Genomic DNA, 15,708 nt, shown 5'->3' with positions numbered 1-15,708 from the left:
GGTGGTTTGGAATATTCTGAGAGTTCTTTCTTGTTTCATTGACGTGTTTCGATACATCACTTTCGATGTCTCCTGTTATTATTTGATAAACGTATTCGGTTTTCTTTATTCGATCTAATACTTCAGTAAACTTCTGAAGTGAACATTGTGCGAAGTAAGCAACAACAGGGAAGACAGGCATATTAATACTAAAGACCCCGTCGACGACGGGGTCTAAAAACAGAGCAGCGGGCTACGATAGGAAAAGTATTGGAGAAGGACATTGGAATTTCCGTTAAATTGGTTTAGTGAAACGACGGACAATGTAAATGGTTGAACGAGTATTTGAACCGCCGTGCTTCCGAATACGAGTGCAGTGCATTTACCATTTCGGTCACTAAAAGTATCTGCAGCGTCTGTGACTCAGATCTGACGTTATGATTTCGTGACGTCGAGCTGTTCACTTCCCTCTCGACCCATACAGATTTAGGTTTTCAGCGGTTTTGGTAAATCAAATAAGGTGAATGGCGCGATAATTCATTTTATAATAAACGGTGCCGATTTCCTTATCGATGCTTCACAAATTAGACTCTTGCTTCGTCACTGATGACTTGAATGTCGATGCGATTTTAGACTCTAACGACTTTCCTTCCTTTCTGCTCGTAACTTCGGTAGATGGTGAAACCTCATTCGGTGAGTGTACCTGTGACGCAGGTTGCTCTAAGCAATTTCTTGACGCCAAACGAAGAGCTTTTGTGCTGCACGTACATATAGCCACATATTCCGGTTAAATGGAAATGCTTATTGAACTGGGACATTGTATCCTATTTAGAATGATTATTTTTCGATGTAGTATCAATAAACATTGAAATCCGACGAGGACGGAGTCTAAAAAATTAGAAAATTGCTGAAAAGAATTAGTAACCCCTTCAGAGGTTTCCAATTTACTCAAGATTTATTGTTACAAGAGTGCGTGTGGACTACATGGAATCATTACATTTACAGATCAATAGCGCACTTGGGTGCGTGGGAATACATGGAATGATTACACCTACAGATCAATAGCACAAACGGTTTAGAGGCGCTACCTATCGACGCACACTGAAACACCCATATTAGTATGTGCTGTAGCCTCTATGTGAGGCAATGCATTCACTGGGGTACAGCAGATCATATAGATGGCGAATACTGTGCTGGGATACATTATGCCACGCCTGCTCGACCTGTTGACGTAAGTTCTGTAAGAGTTATTCCAAACGTGCCCGATTGAAGCCAAGTTTAGAGAGATCCTGCTGGTCCGAAAGTTGCCCCACGTGTTGCAGGGAACGTTAAGTTTCACAAACAGTGTTCTGGCGAACATTATTCTGTTAGAACAACACGCCACCTTCGTGTTCCAAGAAAGAGAAAAGAACGGGTTGGATAACATTCTGTGATTTTTTTGGTAACTATGTAACGCTTGGCCATATCACCGGTGTATCAGGATTAGACAGCCAAAAACATAAGCGATAAACGGCCAGCTGGCAAAACAAAAAAAAATGGTTCAAATGGCTCTGAGCACTATGGGACTCAACTGCTGTGGTCATAAGTCCCCTAGAACTTAGAACTACTTAAACCTAACTAACCTAAGGAAAGCACACAACACCCAGCCATCACGAGGCAGAGAAAATCCCTGACCCCGCCGGGAATCGAACCCGGGAACCCGGGCGTGGGAAGCGAGAACGTTACCGCACGACCAGCTGGCAAAACACTTTAAAAGAAGAAGAGGAAATCGTATTAAAGGAACAGCCGACAGTCTTACATGTTTTTATTGAAGCATTAAGTTTTGTAGAGAAAGTCATAGGAAATCACACATGTAATCTCTCTTTGGCTAAATCTAAACAGGAACCTGGACCCTTAGCAGTTTTGAATTACAGCTGTTCATTATTTTTCGACCTAGGGGTTTCCTTGCAGTATTAAACTCTACAGAACCTCTTCTGACTAAATAAATACCATTTTTACGTTGTTAAAGGGGTTTGAAGTCTTTTTCTCTTCACCTGCCTTCACTAGAACCAGTCTGAGATACGTACTTAGCATTTACAAACAAAAATGAATTCCCATCAAAGGCAAAAAAATTAAAAAAGTTGTACGGGATGGCTAACTACCCCAGAGATGATATGCCCATCCCTGCCAATCAGCAGAGAGAGATGCCCATAACGCGTCATTTTTTTTTTCAAACATGCTGGACGGAACGCAAAGAGGAACTTAACGGTATGGAACTAGATTTATATAGCCCTGAAATGTGATTTTACGTAACTACTCACTGTCTAATTTACGGAAATATCGAAACGTACTGACATGCTGTATAGTATTAAGGTCTACTAAAAGTTAAAATCATAAAAAATAAATACAATTTAAAAAAAAGAGTCAGGTAAAGCATCAACATTTCACTTGTGACAGAACGCAAAGAGGAACTTAGCGGTATGGAACTAGATTTATACAGCCCTGAAATGTGATTTTACGTAACTACTCACTGTCTAATTTACGGAAATATCGAAACGTACTGACATGCTGTACAGTATTAAGGTCTACTTAAAGTTAAAATCATGAAAAGTAAATACAATTAAAAAAAAAAGAGTCAGGGAAAGCATCAACATTTCACTTGTGACAGACACTCACAATCAACTGACCGGCAGAGCTGTAAAGTGGGTAGCTGGAGAACCGTAGCCGTTGGGCGTCTTCCCCATATGGCTATCTATCCCTTTATTACTCTAAAATAAGCACTCCATCTTCAGGCCACAAGTGGCCCATCGGGACCATCCGACCGCCGTGTCACTTTCAGTGAGAATGCATATAGGAGGGGCGTGTGGTCAGCACACCGCTTTCCCGGTCGTAATGATGGTTTCTTTGACCGGAGCCGCTACTATTCGACCGAGTACCTCCTCAATTGGCATCACGAGGCTGAGTGCACCCTGAAAAATGGCAACAGCGCATGGCAGTCCGGATGGTCGTCACCCATCCAAGTACCGGCCACGCCCGGCAGCGCTTAACTTCTGTGATCGAACGCGAACCGGTTTTTACTCTAAAATGAGGCTAATTAATTGCTGTTTTTTTCGGTAGCACTATTCACATAGGGGTATTAAGCGGCTGTTCGTACAATAATCTTGTAAATCTTATTTTTTGAAACTTGTAAGCCTAGACTTGTTTGGCAGAAAACATTTCATGTAGCCGGCCGGTGTGGCCGTGCGGTTAAAGGCGCTTCAGTCTGGAACCGCGTGACCGCTACGGTCGCAGGTTCGAATCCTGCCTCGGGCATGGATGTGTGTGATGTCCTTAGGTTAGTTAGGTTTAATTAGTTCTACGTTCTAGGCGACTAATGACCTCAGAAGTTAAGTCGCATAGTGCTCAGAGCCATTTCATGTTAAACTACGAAACTGTTCATTCAAAAAGTTTTGTCATAATTTTATTAATGTTGTGGATTCACAAATATTTTTCTTCTTTACAGTACTAATATTACGGTCGCTCAGCACATGGCACTCAATGGCATCCAATCCCAAAAATAATTCATTTTTCTTATTAATAACGATATCTGTGAAAGCTGGAGCAGGATTACACCGTAGCCTATCTTCGATATTTGTGAGATTAAGAAACTAGTCATATTAACGGGGACCCCGTTTTGTATGTTTACCCCAGCCAACCACTATCTTGTTCTTTGCACGTTACATTTTTCTCTTTCAGAACGTAGCAGAAAAATGAGGCAAACCAGAGTAATAACGGATCATTGGACCCTTCTCGCAATGTCGCCTAGAAGAAATCGTGGAGATGAACTGATTCCAAATTGAAACATGGAATTAGTCGGTGAGTGACATGGGATCGAATAGCGTTTTTCGGCACTGAGTTTTAGCAGAACGGATCTGATATCTGCACTTACAGCATCTATGTCTGATAAATTCATTCATGTTCCCATTTGTACTATCCAACGATGGTGAATTATGGAGCTGTTTGAATGTAGTTGTTACTGGCAGTAGAAAATTTTTGGACAAGATGATTAACGCACAAGTTGTAATACTCCTTACTCTTTCTGTTTAATGTGTGCACGTTTGCATTTAACCTTAGAACACTAAAATGTGGAAACTGTTGTATTGTTAACTAAACCATCGTAAACTTTGCTACTTCATATTATTATGCAAAGGATGTAATTCATAATTAATGCATTAGTTAATTACAATTATAAGCTATGCAATGGTACATCACGTACATAATGTCCTGTTTTACACTGTATATTGACAATACCAGATTGGGGGGAACCGGCAATTGTACCAATTGCAATCGTAAGTTTTATAATGGTTTAGTAATGTATAGGGAATCGTCATTTTACCTAAGGATAAGGTTAAAACAATGTTATAGACAAATGTTAAGGTAGATATTTGAAATAAAATTAATGTGCTTCATTGTAATCAAAGAATAATGTAAACCGAACTATTGTGTACGTAAATTAACGGCAACGAACAGTGATTCTACGTTACTGCAACAAAATCGAAAATTTTAAGAAAAATAGAATATCCTTTCAATAATTTGAAACAAGTATTTATAATTGTAGATTTCAAATTTACGATACTGAAATCCTAATCAGTTCAGTAACACCTCACCACATTCGTTCAATACTAACAATATCAAGAACAAAAACTGCCGATACGATGACATTTCATCATACACCAGAAAACCATGACAAACATACATTTACGTAAAGTCAATGCACAACTGCAGGAGCTGAAACTATCACTTTGTAGGAGATTTAGTATTTCATATACGTGATGACCCAATTTATAGCAATTATTATTTCCAATAAATCGTTTAAAGCACGTATCTTTCATCGAAAGCGTTAATATGATTGATTCTCAGATCATTAAGGACCAGGTGATGGACGTCATAAAGGTAATACGGGTGAGGTTAACAACTGATATGCAAAAGTTCAATTTTTAGTATGAAAGGCGTTTCACAAGTAATCCAGATAAACGTGCGCTCCGCCCAACCACTACAGCACAACCTGTGGAGATGGATGAAATCACGAGGGAGGAGGTAGGCACTGCGTTTATTCCATATACAGGCGCAGTCTCGGGGAAGATCGCCCGCATTTTGAAGAAACACCGGGTGGGAACTGTGTTTTGTCCTCCGAATAAAACTCGTGCACTGGTGGGGAGCGCAGAAGATGACCTCGGCTTGAGGAAGGCCGGCGTGTACCAGATTCCGTGTGAATGTAGCAAGTCGTATATTGGTCAGACGTTGCGTACCGTCGAGGATCGATGCCGTGAACACCAGAGGCACACTCGACTGATGTATCCGAGCAAGTCGGCGGTCGCTGAACATTGTTTGTCGGAAAATCACGCTATGGAGTATGAACGCACGAGGATTCTGGTACAGACGTCGAGATACAGGGACAGCGTTGTTAGAGAGGCCATCTAAATTCGCACCAATGACGACCTCATAAACCGTGACTGTGGCTATAATCTTAGCAAGGCTTGGGAACCAGCGATTGGGTTAATCAAGAGCAAATCGAGCAAACGTATAGTTGTGACGACCACGGCGGACAGAGCCATCACACCGACGTCATCTCAGACGCCGTCGCAATCTGTTCCACCGCGCGACCGTGGCGCGGGGCGAGGACAGCGGAGGGAGCGCGCCGCGGGCGGAGGGTATTTAATTCGGCAGCGGCGTCGACTGAACCCAGTACCCTCTGAGCAGCCATAGCGTACGGATCTCCGTGCCGGCACGTTCACAGGAGCTCAGTCCGTCAGTTCACCTGACGATGGCGACATGTATGATCGCCGAAATATTGTGCCCGTTGGACACTGTAGACCGGCAGTACACACTTGGATATTTTGAGTTCATTGACAAGGTTCGCTCCGCGTCAGTCTCATTGTTATATTTTCCAGGCCACTTATATTTTTCCCATCCTGTGTGGTCATTCTTTTTCTACGGCGTACACTTATTTTCACGTGGATTTCAAACAACTTGTTCCACTTTACATTATCAGATGCTTTAACTAAGCTGCAGATTCACTGCGAGTGTGTAGCGAATGTAAACAGCAGCAGAGCTGTGAAAGAGCGTGAGAATGAGCAAAACTTCCTGAGACACTAAGTAGTCCGAAGCGTAATGTACAAAAGATAAGCTATTTTTTTATTATTTTTATGAAGAAACAATTATCCTATGAGAACTTTTAGGTCACAGAATATGTATTTTGTATCAAAGATTGAATAATCGACGTCAATTAGAATTAACAGGTAGTAAGCATAGGCCATAATAAGAAACCTCTATATTAATTCATTTGTTCGTAACAGAAATGACGCATTAAGAAGCGAGAACTTCCACTTCTGACTACTTACTCTAGTTTCTGACTCCACGGCATTAGGAGACACGTGTGTGTGATATCCCATCTACTAAGTAATAATCTTTTTAACCGTAATTAATGGTATCTGCATTCATTTCAGAAACCTTTTGTCAGTAGCATATTAATTTTATTCTGATGATTGCATGTGTTCCAGGGGATGTATCAGGAAATTGTACACACATGCTTTGAAGGCATAATGACTGGTTCCTTATCGCGCCACGCCGTGTCAGCGTTGTAACACCAACAACTTTAAGCTGCAGATTTGTTTTTATAAAGTGCGAATTAATATTCATTACCATCTCTTACAGGGAAGTCTATATAACACATCCACGTTTAATGAGCTTCAGAAAGCTATGATGTTCAACAGCAACCAGGGCCAGATACATTAAAAGATCATGACGCGTGATGGTATAAGATTTTAATGTCAGTAATTCTGTACAATAGAAAATTTTGTTGTACCTTAATGTGTGCCATATTATTAACTGCATCGTGCCATCGCATTTGTGGTGTGTCTTCCCCGCGGCAAAGCTTCATTCATGCATTCCGTACTTTTATCTGCCAGAAACGAAAGATGTATATAATACAACTGGCGACACGCGACTGGACAAATTTTGTGAAAGTACTGAAATTCATGTATGTACATGTACATGTACCGAAAAGTTCAGCATACATAAGCAATATGAATATGCATATTAGTGATGTTGTACCAAAAATCAGAAGCTATCATGAGTAACAGCTTCGAAAGTTTAGCGATAAACCTAGAGTCACAGGTGAAAGAGAATTTTAATATAGTCACAAAATAACAGTCAAATCGATATAACGCTCGATCAGAGCGCGAAGAAACAATCCGATCACATCAACGCGAATTTCACGTGAATACGTTCCGAAATAGCAGCCTTGAAAGAAGCGTATAAAGGTCCCCGGATACAATAAAACAATTATCACATGATGTGGACGCATTAAAAATGGTGCAGGCTACAATGGAAACAGCTGCGCAGCAGCTCACAACTCAACTTCGTAATTTATTTGTAGAGCAGTAGGATAAGATCAAAGACAGTATTGATGGGCAACGCTAGGAATTTGCGAATGACTTTTCGTTCTGGCTGCAGCCACAGGAGATGTACTTTAATGAATCACTCAATACTGAATTACTTGCTGCTGCACAACGTGTAAGCCTGTAAGCCAAGAAGTGGTGCTCGAATAGAGCAACTAATGATACGGTAAGATTATGACTAAGCTGACATACCGCAGAGGTGTGAGCAAGTAACTGCTCAGATCGAAGACCTGCGACAGGTAATACCAGCGGTGACAGATGCTGTCACTGATAAGCATGCGCGGTGTGTGTGTGTGTGGGGGGGGTATGTATTCGGAAATGCACATTTCTATGACCGACAGTATATAAGAGAGACAGGACCAGTCAGTACTCACACGAATAGTTCCTTTATCATGTAGGAAAGACAATAAGTGCTATACTATTAGAAGACAGCCTTCTAAAACACAAGCAATTTCTGGCGTTTTTTCCAGAGAAAAAAATCCACAGCTGATCGTATTCATAAGAGGGTTTAGGGATGCGTTACCCAAACGTGGAACGACCAGCAAAAGATAAACTTTGTCATAGCTTACATACAAGGGCTAAAAAACAGTTGGGCTAAAAAACAGTTGAGAAATGTCAAAATTACTAAGAATTTGAATGAACTTTCTGGTCAGGATCTACACTGGAGCGACTTCAGGAGAAAGTTGTACGATCCTGAGACGATCCTACGATCCTGAGCCTTGCAACATGGCAGTTTAACCCTCATAATACCAATTGATCAATATGACCTCATGCGCACATTGGTAATATATACCTCCCTTGATTTCAAAACTTACTTTCAAAATATATGATTTTCTCCCTCTGACATAACCGTATCCAGTGAAGTTTCGTTGATAAAGTTTTATTTACAGAATATCGGCAACTGTGCATCGTTGAATCAGGTAATAATCGGCCACAGTTGTAAGAAATTAATTGGTTCAATCCTAACAGGTTTCGGGTGACAACAAGCCCGTCTTCAGGTGAACAAGACCGATGAGGCGTGCGGCCGCCGCAACGCTGTAGATCAGGCTGCGGACTCGTAACAACCGCATGAGAAGGCGAGATGCGGTATGTCGTCCTCGTGTTCAACGTGTTGTGGGCACATGTCCGCTTTTATACTTACGACACAATAAAATTTCTTCTCGGTTTTTGCACTGTGGTTACCACTGTGGTCGCCGGCCGCGGTGGTCTCGCGGTTCTAGGCGCGCAGTCCGGAACCGTGCGACTGCTACGGTCGCAGGTTCGAATCCTGCCTCGGGCATGGATGTGTGTGATGTGCTTAGGTTGGTTAGGTTTAAGTAGTTCTAAGTTCTAGGGGACTAATGACCACAGCAGTTGAGTCCCATAGTGCTCAGAGCCATTTGAACCATTTTTGAACCACTGTGGTCAATATCACTCCAACTTAAATTGTTTGTTTCTTGAATGTAACATTTAAGAAAATAGAATGAAGAAAGTGTAATTAGATGAATAATGAACACTAACTTCACTTAACGAAGGTTTATTCAGCACTTACACATACAAGTGCGGGGAGCCAAGTGCCTCCGGCCAGAACACATACAGTATATATACAGCTACAGAACATCCCAGTACAATGATTCTTGGCATTTGTGGATACTTATAGTATGTACTCGTACCGAATATAGCAACTGAAATTCTGCAGTCCACGTGAGTTTTGAACTCACGACCCTCCATGCAGCAGTTTAGTGTAATAACCAATACACCACGGTGTTACTCAGCTTCTTCTGCGACATTGCTCCGTCCTTAAGAGAACAGCGTCTCGGTGTTACGTCCTCCTAGTCCGGGAACGAGTCATCGGTCCTGCGTACTCCGGCTCCTGATGACTAATGCTCGCCCTGGCTGTGATCTTCTTAGAACTTCTTTTGCCGCTACGCTCATCGTCACCTTTCCGCTTGTTGCCTGTCGCTGGAGCTTCGAATTTATCCTGGGATGCAGGATCCTTATAGCGCTTCATTCGAAGGACGTGGACCGTATATTTCTGATCTTTCGTGATCTTGTGTCGGGGTCGAAATGTTCAACTTCATAAGTAACATCAGACAGCTGTCTTACAACCTTATAAGGTCCAAAGTAGCTCCTGAGGATCTTCTCAGAGAGACCAACCTTCCGAATAGAAGATCCAGACGAGATCACCAGGCTGGTAGACAACAGGGCGGCGGCTCGCGTCGTACCTTCGGGAAACGTTGTCTTGAGCCTGAAGCGTGCGGAGTTGAGCTAACTGCCAAGCTTCCTCAGCTCTGGTTAACACCTGGCCGATGTAGTCGTCGTCCACGTCATCAACATGTAACGTGTCCATCGTCGTAGTCGCCTCACACCCGTGCACTAGGAAAAATGGCGTAAATCCTGTGGTGTCTTGTTTGGCGGTGTTGTAGGCAAACGTCACGAAAGGTAGCACCTCATCCTAGTTGCTCTGCTCATCACTCACGAACATTGATAGCATGTCGGCCAATGTCTTATTATGGCGTTCAGTAAGCCCGTTAGTTTGCGGATGGTAGGCAGTCCTCATGTGATGAGTAATGTTGCACCAACGGTTTATCTCTGTCACAAGATTCGATTGAAAAGGTTTCCCTCGATCCGTAATTAACGACCTTGGGGCACCGTATTTTAATACAATGTCTTCAAGGATGAATTTGGCTACCTCCAATCCTTCGGCTCTTTTCACGGCTTTTGTAATGGCAAAGCGTGTCAGATAATCAGTACAAACAATAATCCATCTATTGCCACTAGCAGACGTTGGAAACCGTCCGAGGAGGTCAATCCCAACACTCTGGAAAGGCGTTTCGGCTGGTGGAATTGGTAAGAGTCGGCCACGTGGTTTCTGAGGAACTTCCTTTCTCCTCTGGCACTCTCGACAGTGCGACACATAGTGACGGACACTACTAAATAAACCTGGCCAGAAAAATCTCTTGTGGATCCTATCGTATGACTTAATAAATCCTAAATGTCCGGCCTCTGGTGTGTCACGGAATTTCTGTAGAACATCTAAGCGCATGTGTTTAGGAATCACTGGTAGACACCTCTTTCCAAACAGATCAAAGTTTTTCTTGCAAAGTAATCCATTAACTACCTTAATTTGTCCTTTCACATCCTCTGACTGGTTTGAGGCAAGCATAATTTGAGATATCTTGGCGTCCTTCTGCTCAGCAGAGAGATCATGGAGTGTAGCAAGACAGTCACTATCTTAATCAAAGTCTTGATGGTAATGTCATACTCTTGAAGACGTAGTGCCCACCTGGCGAGTCTTCCTGCTGGATCCTTAAAACCTGTCAATCAACAAAGTGAATGATGGTCTGTAACAACTGTGAATGGGCTTCCATAGAGATACTGTCGAAATATGCACATGGACCAGATCACAGCAAGACACTCTCTTTCTGTAGTTGAGTAGTTTCTCCCAGCTTTTGTAACTGTCCAAGAAGCATAGGCTATAACCTTCTCTTTTCTATACGAATTTGCACCAGAACAGCACCGATCCCATACCCACTGGCATTTGTGTGTAGTTCTGTAGGTGCTCTCTCATCATACAGACCAAGTACAGGGTCAGTCGTCAGAGCTTTTCGCAGCACAACGAAAGAAACTTGCTTTAGCACCACCCCAGATAAATCTAGCATCATCTTTTAACAACTCTTGGAGTGGCCTGGCTTTGACATGAAACTCTTTGATAAAACGACGGCAATAAGAATATAACCCGAGGAAGCTTCTCACATCTCTAATACTTTTAGGAATAGGAAATTCCGTTATAGATCTCACCTTTTCTGGGTCTGGCCACACACCTTCGTTTGAAACAAGGTGCCCAAGTATTTTGTTTTCTTTTGCTCCAAAGAGACACTTTCTTGGAAGTTTCAGTACGCCTTGTAGGAGATACTTAAGAACGGCCCTCAGTCTTTCAATGTGTTCATCAAATGTCTCTGAGAACACTATAATGTCACCTAAATAACAAAGACACATCGTCCACTTCAGGTGACTTAGAAAATTATCCATCATCCGTTCTAAAGTTGCTGGTGCACTACACAAACCAAACAGCATCACCTTAAACTCATACAGGCCCTCAGGGGTGTGAATGCAGTTTTCTCACTATCAGCCTCATCTACTTCGATTTCCCAGTATCCCGAGTACATGTACATGGTTGAGAAAAACTTAGCCCCCTTCAGACAATCTAGTGTATCGTGAATACGTGGAAGAGGGTAAACGTCCTTTTTAGTTGTCTTATTAAGCTTTCTGTAATCAACACAAAGGCGCCAACTGCCATCCTTCTGCCTGACGAGGACCACTGGTGACGACCATGGGGTCTAAGAAAGCTGACTGATCACATTCTTCATCATTTTCTCTACCTCGTCGCGAATTATTCGACATTCCGTTGCTAACATACTCTTTCTTATTGGTTGATGGTCTCCAGTGTTAATCTGGTGCTTCACCGTCGATTTGTCTAATTTGCTCTTCACCTGTGGATTGAAGCATTCAGAGAACTCTTGAACAATGGCAAGTTGCTTCTTATGCTGTTCCTTAATGAGATCTGGTGATAGTCGAACTAGAAGATGTAGTGCTACAACGATGAAAATTAATATTACGACGATGTCAAACCTTATTTCCATGATTTAAAGAAGTATTCATGATATTAAGAATTTAATTATAATTTTATTATTTTCATTTTTATGCTCAGCGTATCAAAGACTTTCTAGTGCACGGAATAAATTAGCATTGTCTGTACTACGAAACTATATATGATTGTTAAGGGTTAAGCATGTAATAATTCGATGTAAGACATTTTGTTGAGTCTGAATTTTGTTCTCGTACTGGTCGGTAGAGAAGGAAAAGTTCCTTAATCGATGTGAAGGTATAAAGGCTGTAAAAAGGAGAGAGAGAGAGAGAAGGTAAATACAATTTATTCAAAACAAATATCTTCCAAGTGTAACGTCTTGTCATTTCCTATAACTAAAAATTGCATGGTCTAATCTGAGCCTGTCCTAAATAATAGCGAAGAACATTTATGTTATCATATATTTTCTTCTTTTGATCACGGTTGTGATTCGCATGTTTCTTTTTGTTACGCGACGTGTTATGAATATTTTCACTATACGCGCAAAAGTACACACAGCTTTAATCGAACCTGCGTCTTTCGGAAACGATAACTTTTAATCAGTACAATTACGCGAATACCGTCTAAATCGCTACCGTGTTCGCAAAAGTGTTTCCTGGACCAAATAATTCTTATAAAATGTGTATTTTCCAAAGCGAGTAGCATTTCACTATCGCTGACTCGCAACAATCGAAAGAGTAAAATCACTGCTTAAATAAAATTGCCACCTTTTAATAATTATTATTATCCCATTAAATAAATAAATAGCAATTCAGTGGCTATACAATCAATAAACAGAGGGGGCAATTCAGTGGCATCCTATTGACAGGACTAGCTTATATGTGTGTTTTTTCTATTTGTTTCATGCTGCAATGAGCGGAAATCTACGACTACCCTCAGCACGATATTTCTGCTGTACTATTCCATCCCAGCGGCAGCATAACGAAGCACTGCGTAAGTTAGGCACATCATCTTCAACCTGGTGCTGTATCTTACCAAAGAAACAAAAAAATTACAGTTTGAGAGTGTGTCCCCTTAGGAAGCTATAAGAGTCAATTATATTTAAATAACTGCGAGAAGGATCAGTAAAATACAGCATCAAGTGTTTTCAGTAGAGGTTAACTGAACGAGATTGGAACTGAATTTTAATCAAACGAAAGTGAACATATATAGTACTGATTCCAATCTGGTGCAGTATAGTAATTATTTTATGTTTTGTGTGACGGAATAATTGATGTGTTGCGTGTGACGTTTTCCCGAAAAGACTTGGACCCAAACATTTGGAAACATGGTGAAAACAGTGCGACGTGTAAGAAAAGCTACACAGCAGGAAGTAACTGTAGAAAATTCAGAGGAGGAAGGAATAACTAGTGATGTAGAAATTGATAATATTTTTTCAGATCAGACAGAGGATATAAAACAGGACACTAATATTAAAGTCAGTGATCCATCTGCTGTAGAACACTCAGGCAGAATACAGACGATAGTTCAAGTGCATACTGAAGCAGAACCACAAGAAACACCAGTTACAGTCGATTTACCACCGTTAGAGCCAACACAAACAGTAATGGACCCATTTTCTCTCTAAATGATGAAAATGGAACAAATGTTTAAAATACAGGAACAATCACAGGAACAAATGTTTAAAATACAGGAACAATCACAGATACAGCGAGAACAAGAAACTGCTAAACAGCTTGCAACTGTGATTAATAATAATTTAGATAAACGTATTAGCAGAGTAGATGAACGGATTAGGACCTTGGATGAACGCATCAGTCAATTAGACCATCGTACGCTTAGCTTTAAAATTTTTTTTCACATCTCCCACAGCCTGACTAGGCACAAGTTTATCAAAATTAGACATAATTGTCTAAATGGGAATTCCGCGATCGTTCATTAATAAAATATGGCGTTTCAGTCTTCGATCGCTATACTTTATTTTCAATTTAAAAAAAAAAAATTTTAAGCTAAGCTTAATATAGTGAAAGCTAATTTAAAAATACATTTAAATAAGAACTGTTTGCAATTAGGTGTTGTACCGAAGTACGCAAGGGTAAAGATAAATAACAGCAGTATCTCAGCCTCAAAAGTTAAGAAGAGAACAGAACAGTCATGGATAAGACAGGAGATCAAATCAGGGTACATCGAGAAAGACAAACTCAATAAGCTTGCGGGCGATTTACATATGAAGTTAGGTAACCTACTGTCGCCACTGCAGTTTAGACAAATTGAATATGAGATTGAAGCAAGAATCCAGGTGCATAGGTACGAAATCATAAAGAGACACAATAAGAAAATTACTAATCTGTGTAGAGCAATAGCTAAGGCAGAGAGGGAAACAGATAAAATACAGTATGTACATAAGTTTTATGACAGAACCGTTAACCTAACAGATATTGTCTTTTCTAATGAAGAGCAGAAGCTTTTGGATAAGGGGCTTAAGCATAAACCATGAACGAACTTGCAAGATCGAGACATCAAGAGAATGATCGCAGAAGTTAAGGTAGCATGTAGGGACGCTAAGTTAACTAAATTCCAGGAGACATGTATCGCCATCAAAGCCAAAGAGGCAATTGAATGTCAGAAAACTTTACAAAACGGTAAATATAGTGAGATGAGGTTAGTGAAAGAAATTAACTTAAAACTGGATTCTAACAACGCAATCGTGATTAAGTCAGATAAAGGCAGTACCTCAGTGGTGATTTACAAAAAGGACTATATAGATAAGACAATGCGGTTTTTTCAGGAAAATGGAATTAAAGAAGTAAAAAAAGATTTAACAAAGAAGTTTCAGACAGATTTAAAGGCAAGGATAGAAGCAATACAATTTTTATTCACTCCAAATGAAAAAGCTAGATTAGTAAAGATGAATCCAAGAACACCAGAAGCAAGAGCGCAAATAAAATTGCACAAAGAGAACAAACCAATGCGTGTTATTTGTAATAGGAAGGAAGCCGTCAATGAGCTCTTGAATAGGGATTTGTACCGTAAGTTAAAATCTGCGTATAAATACGAGCAAGTTTACAACGTAAAAAATAGTGTGTGTTTCGCGAACGAAGTTAAGGACATTGCAATCCCAGAGGATGCAGTCCTAGCCTCACTGGACGTCGTGAACCTCTACACTAATATACCAATAGCGGAAACTTTGCAAATTATAAGGAAAAACCTGATAAAAAATAGGTCAATGAGCATGGGTGAAATCGTCGAACTCGTGGATATGCTAGAGTTCACATTGAGTTTTAATAGTTTTATCTTTAACGATAAAGTTTTTATTCAAGATGAAGGTTTAGCTATGGGAAACAGTCTATCGGGCATTTTAGTTGAAATTTTTATGAATGACTTTGAGAACAAAGTTTTTAGCTCTTTTCCAGAAATTAAGGAGAAGTTAATTTATTACAGACGGTATGTTGACGACACTATTTTATTATTCAAAGGGAAAAAAGAAGACGTAGAGGAAATGACTAAAGTTTTAAACGAACAGCATCCAAAAATTCAATTCACACTAGAAATGGAAAACAATGGGGCGATTAACTATTTAGATTTGACCGTCAGAAAGGAGGGAGGCAGGCACGTTTTCGGCGTCTATAGAAAAGACACTTGCTCCGACAACATCGTAGTAGCGACGTCGCACCACCCGGCACAGCATAAAAGAGCGTACTTTCATGCAATGTGCAACAGAGCCCTCAGATTGCCATTAAAGGA

Source organism: Schistocerca nitens, chromosome 1 (assembly GCF_023898315.1).
Source record: "Schistocerca nitens isolate TAMUIC-IGC-003100 chromosome 1, iqSchNite1.1, whole genome shotgun sequence".
NCBI classification, from domain to species: domain Eukaryota; kingdom Metazoa; phylum Arthropoda; class Insecta; order Orthoptera; family Acrididae; genus Schistocerca; species Schistocerca nitens.
The sequence above is the reverse complement of the archived record's forward strand: the minus strand, read 5'-3'. Positions refer to the sequence as shown.